This window comes from Tiliqua scincoides, chromosome 2 (assembly GCF_035046505.1).
Source record: "Tiliqua scincoides isolate rTilSci1 chromosome 2, rTilSci1.hap2, whole genome shotgun sequence".
NCBI classification, from domain to species: Eukaryota; Metazoa; Chordata; class Lepidosauria; order Squamata; family Scincidae; genus Tiliqua; species Tiliqua scincoides.
Genome location: NC_089822.1, coordinates 244,878,723 through 244,895,701, shown reverse-complemented (window position 1 = coordinate 244,895,701; position 16,979 = coordinate 244,878,723). Strand labels below are relative to the sequence as shown.

At 42.9% G+C, this 16,979-nt stretch overlaps 1 protein-coding gene, 1 long non-coding RNA gene and 1 pseudogene across 14 annotated transcripts in view; all 3 read right to left on the bottom strand.

Moving 5' to 3' along the window:
- FHIT (fragile histidine triad diadenosine triphosphatase) overlaps positions 1-16,979 on the bottom strand; it is a 1,225,929-nt gene that overhangs the window by 500,064 nt on the left and 708,886 nt on the right. The gene's annotated exons all lie outside the window — the stretch shown is intronic.
- LOC136639580 (uncharacterized) overlaps positions 1-16,979 on the bottom strand; it is a 254,232-nt gene that overhangs the window by 141,623 nt on the left and 95,630 nt on the right. The window lies entirely within an intron of this gene.
- LOC136642287 (5S ribosomal RNA) lies at positions 4,461-4,580 on the bottom strand (annotated as a pseudogene).

The following is a 16,979-nucleotide window of genomic DNA, read 5'->3' as shown; positions in this document are numbered from 1 at the left end:
TTTTAACTCCTCTGTGTTGCCTGAATGCAGTGGTCAAGCTTCAAAATATACACAACTCCCACAAGGTTGTTTTTGCACAGTGCTTGCTGCCTATCATCATCATGTATTGCTCTCAGAATTTGTTTGACACACAAAAAATTTAATGTTCTTTATTTTCAAAGTTTCTGTATTTCCTCCTTCTGCTGAATGGACTTCTCCAAGATAATCACCCAATGCTATTCTCCAGCAGGAAGTGCTTAAGAAAAGGGAAGGGGGATCACCTTAGTCTGGTGGTTCCCAAACAGTGAGCCATGACTCCCTGGAGAACCACGTAAACCAGCCAGGGAGCTGTGGAATCCTCGCTAAAAACTCAAAACCCAATAGGATTGTAGCCCTAATAGGGAGCCACGGTCAATGGTACAGTTGGTCAAGGAAGCCGCGAGTCAAAAAAGTTTGGGAACCACTGTCTGAGGGCCCAATCCTATCCAACTTTCCAGTGCCGGTGCAGCTGTAATGAAGCACTAAGGAAAGGGAATAGATTTTCCCCTACCTTCCCGTCCATAAATGCCCCCCTACTGCAGGATGCAGCATATGCCCCATTGGCACAGCTGCACTAGTGCTGGAAAGTTGGATAAGATTTGGTCCTTAGTCTACAACCTAGGTTCCTTAATATTGCCATCAGGGATGGCAGGAAATTTTACTCCTGTAACAGAAAATATTTCTGGGCAGGGTGGTAGCTTTTGCCAAACAGTTAAGAGCTGGCATTCCCAAAGTGTGGGTTGTGACACCTCAAAGGGTGGCCTCTCCTACCTGTTCTCCCAAGCACCACCATCTTGGATCTTCAAAATCCTGTGAGATTTGGGTGTAGCCAACTTGGATCTCACAAAATCTCACAAGATTAAGGTTCAGCCATCTTGGATTGCCCGGCAAAGCCAGGAAGAAGAGGCTGCAGGGGTGCCGTGACCCCAGTAATTTCAGGAACCACTGAGCTAAGAGGATTGTCCAGAGACTGCTGGCAGAGCATAACTATTTATTGTGCACGATGGAAAGAAGTCCAAACTGAATGCTTACAGTGAGAAGTGACCCAAGGCAAGTTTTTGTCAATGGTTCCCAGCACTGATGTTTGCCAATTAAATGAAACATTGGTTACTGCAAGTGACTTTTAGAGACATGTGGTCAGGATATACACGCAGTACTGACTTCCAGAAAGGGATCATTGATTATTAGCTCATGTATTGGCACTTGAGGAGTAAAACAGAAGAGGCGGAAGTCAGGAGTAACTGAAACAAACCAATGTCAGTTTACAGAAGGATTATGTATAATATTGGGGAGAGGTGAAAAAGCTATAGAATCGAGCACAGTCCAGGAGAAGTCATTTTTCTGCAACTGACCAAGGAGAGATTATAAAACAGTGAGGGGCTTTGAAACTGACCAGAATCATTCCATTCAAGAGAGGAGAACAGGAAGAACATGGGTAAGAAGGGATGCCACTTTCTGATTCTGAAGAGGTAGAAGCAGGGAGCCAGGATGCTAACTATGAATGGAAATCAAACTATTTGCCCAGGAGGCAGGCAGATTTCCTGAGGAAAGGTGTTCAGGGTTCTCTAAAGAAGCTTTGGTTCACAGCCAACTGGGGGAGATGCAGTGGAGACTAATGACAGAGAGAATCATTATAGTGAAAGTAGGATAGAGACTAACTGGCTAACTAACTGGCATTCAAGCTCTGAAGGCACGGTGCCTATCACTCATGGCTTGTGAAAGCTACCCTCTCACTGGAGAGAATGCTTCTCCAAGATTGATAATCAATAATCACAATCCCTCAAACTGTCTTTCTCTTCTGTCACAAGTTATCTTTGCTGCACTCTGAGTGTTTTGTTATGTCCGTCCAGTTAACCGGATGACATACAGATTGTTTACTGGACAGGCTGGGTCATCCTTTGGTGGGATCCCTCATTATTGGGCAGACTGGGTTATTCTTGGTTTGGGCAGGTAGAGGAAGGCTGGGCTTCCTTCCTCCAATTCAGACAAAAGGGGAAAAAACCCTAGACCTTCATACTGAACTGGTGAATCACATGTGCAGAGTCTCAGGTAGCCCCAGAGTGCACATGTGGTGTGGCACTCGAGCAGTTGGCAGCCACATATGGTGTGATTGTGACTGGAGCTGTGCTCCAGTTACATCCCTCTAAAGGCATTTTAATGCAACTTACGATTTCTCAGGGGAAACCGGAAGTGACATTTTTATGCCCTTATAAGGCATTCTGAGGGTCGGGGAAGCCCTCGGGGTTGGGGAAGGGTGTGTGGAAACCAAATATCCCCACTCACTCCAGCCTCAGTATATGATTCTCAAATTCTTCAGAGGTGATCTCTGTCTACCCATTTCCCTTATACAGATGTCAAAGGGCCTGCACACACTAAAGTGATGCAGTCATACCCAATCTCTCCACATAATTGTATATGTTGCGATGTGTGGCTCATGGAGAAAAGCTATTGTAAACCAGGATACTCAACACAAAAAATGCTGGGAGAAGGAATCAGTGAAGAAACAGGAGACATTGAAAAGAAAGCAACATACAGCTGATGGAATGCTCCACCTCAAGACAGCATTTCTTATTTAGTAGCATTCTTCATTTGGGAAAACAAAAAAAACAAAACAAAAAACAAAAAACTTGTCTGTGTTGTCCAGTTTCTGTAATGCTGCATCTGACACATCAGAACATAAGAACATAAGAACATAAGAACAGCCCCACTGGATCAGGCCATAGGCCCATCTAGTCCAGCTTCCTGTATCTCACAGCGGCCCACCAAATGCCCCAGGGAGCACACCAGATAACAAGAGACCTCATCCTGGTGCTCTCCCCTACATCTGGCATTCTGACTTAACCTATTCCTAAAATCAGGAGGTTGCGCATACACATCATGGTTTGTACCCCATAATGGATTTTTCCTCCAGAAACTCGTCCAATCCCCTTTTAAAGGCGTCTAGGCTAGACGCCAGCACCACATCCTGTGGCAAGGAGTTCCACAGACCGACCACGCGCTGAGTAAAGAAATATTTTCTTTTGTCTGTCCTAACCCGCCCAACACTCAATTTTAGTGGATGTCCCCTGGTTCTGGTATTATGTGAGAGTGTAAAGAGCATCTCCCTATCCACTCTGTCCATCCCCTGCATAATTTTGTATGTCTCAATCATGTCCCCCCTCAAGCGTCTCTTTTCTAGGCTGAAGAGGCCCAAACGCCGTAGCCTTTCCTCATAAGGAAGGTGCCCCAGCCCCGTAATCATCTTAGTCGCTCTCTTTTGCACCTTTTCCATTTCCACTATGTCTTTTTTGAGATGCGGCGACCAGAACTGGACACAATACTCCAGGTATGGCCTTACCATCGATTTGTACAACGGCATTATAATACTAACCGTTTTGTTCTCAATACCCTTCCTAATGATCCCAAGCATAGAATTGGCCTTCTTCACTGCCACCGCACATTGGGTCGACACTTTCATTGACCTGTCCACCACCACCCCAAGATCTCTCTCCTGATCTGTTACAGACAGCTCAGAACCCATCAGCCTATATCTAAAGTTTAGATAAAAGAAACACTTTTGCAATTAAGTGCAAAACTAAGACATAAGAATAGACAAATATAAATAGCAAACTACTTCTAACAAAATGCCATATTCAACAATTTATTCTTTTAATAGTGAACAGCATTGTCTTAAACTCTGCACTGAGGCATGAAGAAAAAACAGAATCAATATGCTTTCACGCTGACAGAGGACCTGCCTTACAATTATGAGAAACCAGGACATATGGAAATAAGTGTGGTTGTCTAATTTAACCAGAAGCTGCGCAGTTAATGGCTCGTGGGGAATTCAAAGAAAATTGTGCCATATTACATATTTATATAGCGCAGGCAATAAGCATGGCACTTTGCAGACAGGTCTTTGCCTAAGGGCCTTATAATCTTATTTGCTGTCCTTTGCAAACCAATTGAGGAATGATTCCCGAAACTAGATTTGCAGTGCAATCCTATGCAAGTCCACTTGGAGGTAGATCCCACTGACTCACTTCAGTGGAATTTAGTCCCAAGTAAGTGTGGTTAGGATTGCAGCCTTAGAAACCTCCCACTTATGCTTTTCTCATATTGTTACATTGCCCTCCCCTAACTTACACAGCGGCCCACAGTCAAGGGCTGAGGACAGAAAGACTGACCAATGCTGAAGTAGTGTCTTGAGAACATCTGTGGGCACCAGATATAGGGCTATGAGCTAAGCCAGAGGTTCCCAAACTTACTGGAGTCACTGTGCCCTTCTTTTGCGGTGGCCTCTGGTTCCCAGCTGTCCTGGGCACTGCCACCTTGGATTGCACAAGATCTTGCGTGATTCAAGACGGTAGCATCTGGGAGAGATGAGAAGAGGATTCCACAGGCATCCTGTGATGCTCCTGTGAGTTGGTTGGCAACCTTCAGTCTCGAAAGACTATGGTATAAGCCTACAGCACCAAGTATTCCCAGGCGGTCTCCCATCCAAGTACTAACCAGGCCTGACCCTGCTTAGCTTCTGAGATCAGACAAGATCAGGCATGTGCAGGGCAACAGTTGCTGTCTGTGAGTCCGCCGCAGCATTTGGTACAGTTTGGAAACCACTGAGCTAAGCTAATGTAGTACTATTTCTCTATTGTCACTACTGGTGCTGTTGAAAGCCTGCAGGTGTGTCCCTCCATAGTCAGGATTGGTCTTTGTGAGATATTCCAACGCGTTTGTTGAGCTATAAAGTTGAACATGGAAACATAAAATGGAAGCTGTTCCCTCTGGTTCTTTATGTGATATTCTAAACTAGACCATACATATCACTTTACAATCAATGACAAAATTCCCAACAAAGACTTTTCTTCTAAAACACACTACCATAATCGCTCATCAGGATAAACCGTAATTTTAAAAGCCATATATGCAATGGAAACAAATCGTTTCTAGCAGTCTAGATATGAAGCTGGTTGCATAACAGGCAAGTTCCTTCTGTTGGGGGGTGAAGGAGATAATACTGAGAGTTGCATCAACTACCACTGAATGCAGCTATATGATAACATTGCCCTAGCTGGCATTGGGAGTCCCCATTTTATATCCAAGTCACACAAGCCCTGAGGTTTGCCCATCGCACCCCCAAAATTGATAGTAGGTTCAACACTGTCACCCAATTCTAGGTGAAAGTTTTCAGATGAAACGTTTTGCCTCAGCCCTAGCTACAATGGTTGCAAATCAGTGAGTTATACCCTCCAGTGGTGAATGAACAAAGATGGACATCTTGTGAGGCACACCCCCCCCCCAAAAAAAATATCTGAAAGCCAAGCTCAGTTTTCACAAAGGAGAAAAACAGATGTTCAAATGAGTGAATTCCTTCAGCTCTGCCCTGGGAATAATACTTTGCAATATCCGATGAGGTGGAAATTATCCTGCAATTAGCTGTCACTGTTATCTTCTAATGTGTCTAGTAGGTGAATCTTCCCTGCTGGTGTTCTGTAAACAAGCTCCCTGTAAATGCACCCTAAAATGTGATGTAAAAATGGTTGCCGCGTTGGTCTTGAAAGGAAATCAGATGTTACTTAATTTCTTGCTCCAGGGCGGTTCTGTACAATTAAAACACTCACTACTCTTCTTCATCAGAAGAAGATTGCACTCAGGGAGTCATTGGGCCTAAGGTACACACATTCACTCCCTTCATCCCTCAAAAATATCTCCCCCATATGCCTCACAAAGGCAATCTGACATTTTTTGGTCTAGCCCACAAACTGGGAATTTCCAGTTTGGATATTCTCCAAACCTACACGTCTGCACTCGGTGGGTCTAATTGCTAGTCCTGTGACTAGATGAAACAGATATTACAGCAAGGTTCATGCTGCAATCCTTAACAGAATTTGGATGATTTTGGATGGCCATTATTAAAGCCGAACTTATATGAGAGGTGAACTTTTCAAGCACCCAAATATTTCTCCAGCCCAGGTTCCCATCCTAGTGGTCAAGAACACCTGGCTTCATTCCCCTCATCTTCACCAGTCTCTTCAATTTCCTTTTACTATGTGCAAGTGGCAGTGACAGTGGGGGATGCAGAAATGGGGAGCTCGGGATAAAGGAACCTGCTGTATGCTGAAAATACTTGTTTACCCAGCATGTAGTTAGTCTGTGGAACTCCTTGCCACAGGATGCGGTGATGGAATCTGGCCTAGATGTCTTAAAAAGGGAATTGGCCAGATTTCTGGAGGAAAAGTCCATCACAGGTTACAAACCACGATGTATATGTGCAGCCTCCTGATTTTAGAAGTGGGTTACCTCAGAATGCCAGATGCAAGGGATGGCACCAAGAAGCAGGTCTCTTGTTGTCTTGTGTGCTCCCTGAGGCATTTGATGGGCCACAGTGAGATACAGGAAGCTGGACTAGATGGGCCTTTGGCCTGATCCAGCAGGGCTGTTCTTATGAATCTGACCACTGGTCCAGGTCACTCCATGTTGTTGACACTGACCAGCAGCAGCTCTCCAAGATTTTCTGTTCTACCTGCAGATGTCATGGACTGAAAATGGGACATTCTGCATGGAAAGAAAAACAATCTGCATGTACCAGACTACAGTCCCTTATTAAGGGAATGTGATCCTTCTCCCTTACCCTCAGTAGTCTGTAGGGGTTAATGGCAAGTTGTGACTTCCATGGATGTCCGAGATTATCAGCATATGGAATCATATGGTAACTGGCTAGCTATAGACAACTAAATTAGATGCACCAATTAATGCACCAAAGGCTTGGACCTCCTCTATTTGCAGGTCTCTCTGTGCCACAAGCCATCCTATTCCAAAAATTGTCCAAATGTCCAAACCCCAGGAATGAATTTTGAGGGTGGAGACGTATGAAGTATGAAGGGAGGAAAGGATGTAAAGCCTCCTTCCATAAGCTGAACTTCTATTCGTGGACAATAGGATTCAAGCCTGTCAATTTGCCATTCAATGTGTTTTTGTTTTAAGCATGCTATGTGACATTTAGTTGTTAGATCAGTAGTAATCTAGGACAGCAAAAGCAAATTAAGCCATGAAACAAGCTCATCATGCTTTTTCGTAAACAAACTGGGAGCAGCTGTTCCAAGGTCAAAAACTGGAAAAAAAAAATGTTGAAAAACGATGTTAATGTACAGACCTTAACTGGGGTAAAGTGTCACCTCTAAAGCAAATCATTCCACATTAAAAACATCACGTGAAACTGTAATGGTGGCAATTATGTTGGTAGTTAATGTAACTAAGGGGCTTGTTCACAGGATGTTATTATGGTATTAGCTGTATTGATTTATACAAGATGTTTGATTAAATGACCGATAGTAACAAGCAATTAGGTTGTTCCCGGGGTTACAATGGCAAATGCTGCCTTGTGTGAAAGAGATCAGAGCTAAAAAGGAACCAGATTGCATTAAACAAACTATCATGCGTAAATAAAGAATAATCAAAGTTACTGTTGAAAATTCATTCTGTTGTATAGTCATTCTGACCTAAGGGCTCTGATGCACCCTTGTTGTTCTTGTGTTCCAGTTCACACTCAACAGTGCCTGAAGCTCAGCCCTGACAAGTTCAGCAAGTTCATCTTGCACCTAACTTCCTCTTTCTATGAATAAAGGGTCTGGTGTACATGCATCCCTCATGTAAAATTCCAACAAATATTGTACAATGTGTGTAAAAGAGTCAAGAGTTTGTCCTAGGAGCCACGATTCTACAAATTCAAAGACAAATGACTAAAATTCAGTAAGGTAACACTAAGACCACCAAGGACTGAACTTGAAAACCAGCAGGAACAGTATATATTAAAAGATATGCTTAATCAGTCCCCAGCGACAAGGGAGTGCAACTTTTGTAAATGCAAAACTACCCAAATGAGAGAATCCATTTTAAGAAATGATGCCTATTGATTCTAGAAAAAAATCGGTTGGTAGAAAAGAGAAATGTTCTGCTGTGGGTCTCTGCTTTTAAGCCAGCGTGCTCAGGTACACTGTGGTTCCTATGGAGAGCTCTGCAAGAAGCATATATTTTAAGAAAAGAAAGTCTCAAGGAGCCAAATTATATACACAAAAAGGCAGAATAAAGAAACTTTTCCTTCAGCACCTGCTATAAGCAGTTTAAGGATAGCAACACAAAACTTCGTCCTTACAAAAGTCACAAGGTGGAATGTCTGTGCTCATACAGTTGTACCCTAAAGACCTCAATTACCCCAGTGGAAGGAACATTCAATAAGGTTGCAATCCTATAAATGCTTACCTAGCCCAATGTACTAAATTGGACTCACTTCTGAGTAGACATGCACAGAATTGTGCTTTATAGAGTGTTTTTAGGGGGTAAGAAACATCTGCCATGGACACCATTTCTCAGTTGACAACCCAACGTGCTTTATGGCACATTTGCGAGCTCAGTGTTGGGCTCTGAGTCTCCTATTCAAGCAGTAGGCCACCAGGGCTCTCATTTACAAATTAGGACCCATAGCTAAGATCTAAGTTCTCCTTCTAACATAATAATTGATACTCTATGGAGATACCTTTCGTCTCCTGAGTTGGAGGAGCGAGAGAAAGCCAACTACCATTACACAGTTAGCTCTGTCATTGGGAAGAATGCTGGGTGTGATGTACCACTTTGACAGAGTACTAGATTCTCAGGTAGCTAAACAGCTATGTAATTTCATAACTTTTACAAATACAAGATAATTTACACTCTTCAAAATGGCAGCAGAGTCCAGGGGAAGCCAGTGGCCATGGACTCTAAGTGACCAGACATTATTCTCAGTCTCAGACCCTCAGTCTCAGAACCTCTCAGTCTCAGAACCTCCCCCCACAAATGTACAAAAACAGTCATTTCCCTTACAGACCTCTTGTGGGTATGAAATCAAGCTCAATTATTTTTACCAATAATGAAGTATAGTGAAGTATGTCTGTTACTATTCCTGTTTTACAGATGAGCAAGTATATCTGGGAATAATGTGCTCCAGGGCTTAAATGACCACTTTCACCAAATACATTACTTCCAGAATATTCTTAATTCACGCTCTCACATCCTAACATGTTATCATTATTGTTGTTGTTAATATTTATATACTGCTTTTCAACAAAGTAGTTCACAAAGTGTTTTAGATGGTAAAATAAATGAATAAATGGTTCCTGTCCCCAAAGGGCTCACACTCTTAAAAAAAAAAAAAGAAAAGATGGAAGGGACACCAGCAACAGCTACTGAAAAAGACACCATTGCTGGGATAAAGAGGAACAGTTGCTCAACCCCCTGCTAAATGTAAGAGGGTACCACTTTAAAAGTTTCCTATTTGCCCAGTTAACAGGATATGTGCTCACCAGTCACATTTTTGTGCTCTTGGAAATGTCAAAATGTATGCAAAAGAGCAGACTTTTCTCAAAGGAGTCCCAAGATACTGTCTCCCTTTGATAAAACTTACTAATGATCCTAATAGGTAGTATTTAAAATTATAAACATCTAAACTGCATCTAATAGATCACTCATATTTCTGGGGACTATTATTTAAATTAGAATATTTTTACCTAATGAACCGTATCTTCTGCATATCTCATGTTGCTCTTTGATCATTTAAGCTCAAGTCCACATGACTGAAAATGTTTCCCCACTACTTCTGGGGGCTTTCTTCTTCCCTAGGTCCCTAGTTGCATTATCATTCTCTTTAGGAGTCTTCCTCCTGATGGATTCTCTGATAATGTATATCAAATAAATGTAGTTTACTCCCATGGAAATATAAAGGTTTCAGGCTCTCAATCAAGAAAATTACATGAAGGAAAATTTCCTGCTTTCACACATTAACATAACAACCACTGTAGATACTCGCCTATAAGTCAAGAAATTTCTGCCAATAAGTCAAGTGTAAATCATTTCCTTGCCTTATCTTTGGGTCACTCAGGGGTTGTGTCTGTTCAGGCAGCCAGGAGAAGCCCAGATGAGAGCAAGAGGACAATGCAGATATAATTAAGGGCTATTAGTATCCAGGGCAACCAGGGCATTAATCGCTGCAAGCTGCAGGCAAAGTTAACCAAGCCTCTTTCTCTTTGGCAGGATCCCACCTGACCTTTCTGCAACCTCTTTCCATTTTGCAAATGTTTGGCAGAGGTGTAGTTGGTCTGCAGAACTCCTTGCCACATGATGTGGTGACGGCATCTGCATGCAGCCTTCCCATGCCTCAGAACACCTCCAGGACACAACTGGAAATCACCAGTGTGAACCAGAAACCACTTTCAGTTGTGTCCAGGAGGTCCTCTGAGGCTCCCCAGCTATGGGCTTGGCATCTGGGATGTTCAAATCCATAGATGCTGAGCCCATGGATAAGGAGTGGCCACTGGAATCAGCCATATAAGAACAGCCACTTGTGTTGATCATGTAGGTCAATAATTAATATGCCTGTTTCCCACATTACATGGAACTGAAATTGACACTGAAACTGGCTGAGTGATTCTGGTTTTGCAATAAGGCACATGTATCTCTACTATTCAGAAGGTGAGATGCGCAATTCTTTCAAAAAGACAGATATAGAAAAACACATTATTTATATCCTTTCCTTTAATCTCTCGCTATATTCTTAGATTACTCCCATCTTTCTCCCCTCATTTTAATTTTCCCTGTTTCTCAACTTGCATCTTTCTCCTCTCATTTCCCTCACCTTCATCTCCTCCTTTCTGACTCTCACCATCACCACCTTTTTAATTTCACCTCTTACCTTACGCCACCCTCACACTGCTGCTGCTGCTCATTCCAAAGGGTGGCACATTTGCTTATGAACCAGTTCAGTAGTGCGCAATGCGCCCAGTCTGCTATGATGGAACTCCAACTTGGAGAAACTCAACTAGCATCAAGAACAGCCTGGAATGAAAGTATGGCTCCACTGGCTACTTCCATCTCATGAACTTTTGGGGGAAACGACATGAATGGGCATTATCACTATCATTCTGAAGTCATGCTGATACCTCAGTGCTGAGTTTTCTAAAACGTGTTCCTCTAAGTCAGGAACTGGGTATTTTCTGACCTGAACCTGCTCTTCAAACCTCTAAGACCTGAGGATTGGATCATCCAAATCAACTGGATTCACATAGAGCGAGGGCACAGTCCTAACCAGGTCTACTCAGAAGTAAGTCCTGTTTTGTTCAATGGGGCTTACTCTCAGGAAAGTGTGGTAAGGATTGCAGCCTGAGTTACTTTGTTTGCTCAATGGCACAGGTACTGGAAGGGCAGAGTTATGAAAGATACAGAATAATTGGCATTATAGACTTAGATATACACAGAAAATTACATGTCAGATTTTAAAAGCTTGCCTCCGTCATACTAAAACAAACAGACAAAAAACTATTGTTTGGTTTCATTGTAGAAGTTTATGCTATTTTATGTAAAAACACAATGCACTGGAGAAGAGTCCTTAAGTCACTTTCCTTTTTACTTTTGAATTCCATTGAAAAACAAACAAAAAAACTAAGATGAATCCTCTCAAGAACAAGGCTACATAGTTTATACAAAAGAAAGCAGAAACAGCAGAGCTGGGGTTGGGCGGTACTCCCACCCACTATACCATAGTGCCAAAAACTGGATGGAGAGGGTAGACAGCAAAATGATTATGCAAAGTCTGGGAGCAAAACAGAGAAAAAACCTTGAGCCCCTGGAGAGGGTAGAATGAAATTGTCTCTCTTCCATATGCTTCCTGTTGAAGCACAGGCAATTACCAAAGTTTCCCCCCCCCCCCCATAAAAAAATTGGAAACAAAGCATCCATAGGAGAGAGAAGTAAAAAACAAAAAAACAAAAACAAAAAACTTAAAACAGAGAGCAATTCTAACCGCATGGGGGATCTAAGTAAAATAAGGAACTGATATGCAGCTCTCCACAGGAATTTTTCTTCCCACTTGTAACACCACAGTATTCCCACAGTAATACCACAGCTCACACCACAGTAGTCCCCTGGCAAGATACAAGAGCCTTGCAGCTGCAGCAGTGTAAGTCCAAGTCTTAACATGAAGATATTCAAAACAAGGTGGATACGAGGAAGCAGAATGGCTGAATTACAGTTTTGACTACCTGAGCCTGCGGTTGGAGGGCCTCAGAAGTGCCCTCTAGTTGCATCCAGGAGGTCTTCTGAGGCCTCCCAGGCACTTCCGAAAGGCACCTCGTTTGCTCCCTCCCCCCCCCCCACATATTGTCCATGTTATTCAGTATCTGCAGGGGGCCCTGGAACAAAACCCCCATGGAGACTGAGGGTCCGACTGAGACTGTACTTCCCTTCAATCTTGCAACAAAGAAGCATCATGGACATGCTGCCTGGAGCAGTTGATGAGATAATTTTGTACACACTGTGCCTATTTATATATATTTTTCTGAGTTTAGGCTTCTGATATTCACATGGAAAGCGTACGGCATGGGCTGCACAAACTTTTCTGCATTTATTGTTCCATATAACTCTCTCCACTCTCCCAAACTAGAACTGCACATGAGGTAAGGGTATTTGGGGACAGTCTTTCCCTTGCTGTGAACTTATTGCCTTTTCCCCTCCAAGGGACATATTGCTTTAAGCTTGTACTTCGCAAGCATTTTTTTTAAAGTTACTGAGCAGCTGCTTTCCCATGTTCCCCTCAGTGTTCCTCCTCCCATATATATTTAGTTATAGCCACAGAGAGACCAAAACATTCTGCAGATCTATGGAAGACTTGCTTCTGTGGCCTGACATCTTTATTGTCAGCCAGGTCTGAGTCCATCTGCGGTGTCTTCTGCCTTCTCCTTATGGAGCAAACAGCCTGGAAATTGGATTACACCAACTACCAACATCAGAAGACCTTGCCACACATATCAGGATGGTGTAGTGGTTCAGGTTCAAAGATCCAGGTTCAAATCCCTGTTCAGCCATGAAGTTTCCTGGATGAACTTGGGCCAGTCACTATCTCTCAAGACTAATCTACTGCAGGAGGGAAGGAATTATGTACATCACCCTTGGAGAAAGGGTGATATAAAAATGTGAAAAATAAATTTAACATATTTATATGCTTCTCTTCTGCAACAACATTCTCAAAGTAGTGACAATACTTTTCACAGCCTATTAAGTAGTTCGCAGAGTAAAGGAGTAAGAAAAAGATTCCATGTTTTACAAACTTTTAAAAGAGACACTAGTGAAACATCAGCCATAGCCACTGGGAGAGGGACACTGGGAAGAACCTAAGGTAGTGAGGGGTCTGAAAACCAAGTCCTGTGAGAACAGTTAGAAGAGCTTGTTATGTTTATACTGGAGAAGACTAAGGGGAGATATGATAGCTGCCTTCAGGTATCTGAAGTACTGTTTTATAGAAGAAGGAACAGACTTACTCTTGGTGACTCTTGAAGGCAGGACTATAACCAATGGACTGAAAGTAAAGGAAAGTAGATTTAGGCTAGACATGAGGAAGAAATTCCTAACTGGAAGAAATGTCTGGCACTGGGAGCCTTGTGTGGTCATGGGCTCTCTCTCTCTCTCTCTCTCTCTCTCTCTCTCTCTCTCTCTCTCTCTCTCATTGGAGGTTTTCAAGCAAAGACTGGACAATCCCCTCTTAGAGACGTTGTAGCAGTTGCCTGCACTTAGGTAGACATTGGATTAAATTATTCTAATGGCATTTCCAGATGCAACTCTCTATGATTCTATGAACAGGGAGAATTACTGTTCTCTTACTAAAGAGAAAAGAGGGTTATACTTGTGTTCATTTTACTTGTGAACCACTTTGAGTGAAAAACAATGTATATATCTATCATAACAATCAAACATTGGTTTGGACCCTAAGTTCCTTTTTCTAACGGATGGTCTCTTTCCATATAAGGAAGACTACATCCATTGGAGGAAGGGGACTTTGGGTTCTCATTGTGTTTTTATGAAAACTCCAACAAATACTCTCCCCATTGAAATGCTTGTGTTGAGAGTTGTGTTGAGAAGTGTGAGGGACCAGAATGAGCTCTCCATGGTTACATGTGACCTGTTGCACTCGCTGTAGAATGGAAGAAACTCTTGCCAGACTTCCCCACATCTGGGTGCACATTCAATTTCTACATTCTTCACTCTTTCTCTAGCTCAAGAACTCAAGTAAAGTTGAGCACATAGATGACCCTTGAGTAAACAACACACTGTTGCCCCAAAAGTCAGCTCAGTAGATCTATGGACTGGAACAGCCAACAACACAACTAAAAAATTAGGGATCTTATGCCTACAATTTGGTACAACCATTAAGCAGCTGGTTGGAAGCAGCAGGGTTGCTCAGTATGCATGCTGACATGGAGGTGACATTTTACTCCTTTACTCTGTTACTCCTGGGGGGGAATGGATGGCGATATTTTTTCACAGCCTATTATAAGTTGTCCTGCCAATTCTGATAAATGTGCAGAGTTTTGTTATCGTTAGCTTTGTTTGAAATAAAATACTCCAAGCTTATAGAATCACCACAGACGTTTGTCCTAGAGAAACGTTCCCCCCCAAAAAAAGAATGCCTGCACTTCTGTTTCTCTTAGAGCATTTTTGCAAATTAGAACTGAAATCCCTTTGTTTCAGCAACAAAGAGGCCCCCTTTCTGATTATTCAAATCGTAATATGAGCCTAGTCAATGTTAATAAGAAAAATGACAGCATGTAGACATTCCGGGGCAGCAATTAACATAATGTTATCTCTGGAGCTTGAGCTTCACTTACTTAACACGAAGGAACTTCATATTCATGCTGATATATGGATGACACTTTAGGCTTTTACAAAAGGAGCTGATTGAAATACGTTTCACAAATATTTAATCACAAGCAACTGTTTTAAAAAAAATTGCACTAAAAAGGGATTTTAACAAAACTCTTTCAAATGAAAATGAATAATAGATAATCATTTTCCAATAAATCTGTTTATCACCACATTGACTGCAGCAAAACATGAATATTTCATTGTTTTAGTTCAGCAGATTCAGGCAGGGGGCAATTCTAATCTCATTACGGTGTGATGGGGCCAGATCCGTAGCTGCATTCAAAGAACACATGGCACAAAACTTGGAAGAATTCGTGCAAGCATGGCTGTCCAGTCAGCCCCTGATGAATCTGAAGAGGAAGGAGAGTAAAGTTATCTATCTACGGTTAGATCCAGGGCTTGAGGGCGACTTCAAACGTGTGGCTATTTATCATGCACACACTGCAACATCAAGGGACCACTTGCCTGTGCAAAACAGCATTTAAAATGAAGCACCAAAGGAAACATTTGCACATCCAGTGACATCACTCTAGGCAACTGACATCACGTCTGAGGCAGACACATCGCACAATCACTCGGAAGTTAACCCTACTGGGTTCAACAGGGCTTGCTCCCGGGTAAGTGTGTATAGGATTGCAGCCACAGTTGCACATCTACGGCTGGTGTGTACTCTTCTGTTAATGTAATCCTCAGTGGTGCAACATGCACATATGGCTCAGATGTGGCATTACAAACATGTTGAGATTTATGATCAATGAGTGATACTCTGGAGCAAAGACATCCACCTCCATCAAATTACAGGAATCAATGATCAGGCATTTTTCTTAATTTGCAGAACAAATTCTGCTTGCAAGAGGCTGACACAGGAGGAAAGATTATAGATAGTAGCAGAAATGTCTAGATTTGGAACATGATTGAAGACTGCAGAGCAGAGGTGCCCAAATCCCAGCCTGGGGGCCATTCGCGGCCCTTGGGGACCCCCAATCCAGCCTGCAGGGAACTTCAAGAGAGACAAACGTTCGAATACACAGGATCAGTGGCGGTGCAAAGGGGGTGCAGGTCACACCGGGTGACGCACTCGGGGGGGTGACACCACTACTAACCACTACTAAAATCTTGGCATTTTAGAACAATACCTTCATGTTATATATCACTCGATGTGGAAGTTCATACAGAATGCAATGAAATAAACCATGTTGAAATATCTGTTTTCTATAAAAAGTTTGTCTTGCCAAATTCCTGTTTCGAACTTTGCCTAAAGAACTTATGCCCACTTCAAACTAGTTAGTTCCCCCAACTTAACCACAGCTAGATCTAGCAGACTGCTAGACTATCACTGTACCCTAGAACCAGCAGGGAGGAGACTAGTAGATGGCTGGCTTGCCTGTAAGTCTGCAGGGTCCCTCCTTCAAGTAACAGTCCTTTTGGGTACAGCAGCACCACCTCAGCTCTCCACCACTCAGCAGTCTCTGTGGGATTAGTCCGTTAGTTAATCTGTCAGTCAGTGTGCCAGTTTGTGGTCTGTCCTCCAGTCCGTAAGTCAGGGTGCCAGTTCATTGTTTGTTCGCCAGGCCGTGAGTTGGTGTGCCAGAAAGTCAGTTAGCCAGAGAGTCAGTCCAATAAGTAGAGCTGTGAGTCAACAGGTCAGTTCAGCCAAAAGGTAGTCCATTTAGCCAGCAAGTCTCCCTCCTCCACTCTCTCTCCGACTACAACCCACAAACTCTCCCTGCATCAGGTGCTCCTTACATCCCTGAAGACCTCCTTGCCTCTAGTGGCTGCAGCTGTGCAGCACACCCTCTGCTGAAATCCCAGGCCTTAACTTTTCCCCAGATTCCCCAGATCCCCCAGATTCACCAGAGCAAGGGCCACTGCTGTCACCACATCCTATCTTCTTGTGATATCTTCCGTGATTCCAATACAAAGTTTCAGCCAAAAAAACCAGAAAAGGAAAGTACAACTGCCTTATGTTAGAAAAAGTGAATTTAACTCAAAACTGACCAAAAGTCCTGGTTGGCAACCTTCAGTCTCAAAAGACTATGGTACAAGCCTACAGCACCCGGTATTCCCAAGCGGTCTCCCATCCAAGTACTAACCAGGCCTGACCCTGCTTAGCTTCCAAGATCAGGCATGTGCAGGGTAATAGTCACTGACAAGGAGACTGAATATTCTGACGGAAAATCAGGTGTTACTATGACACAGCAGTGAGCCAATAAGGCGTTAGTATGAGAGCCCAATCCTGAGCTCTGCACACCAGCTTACCG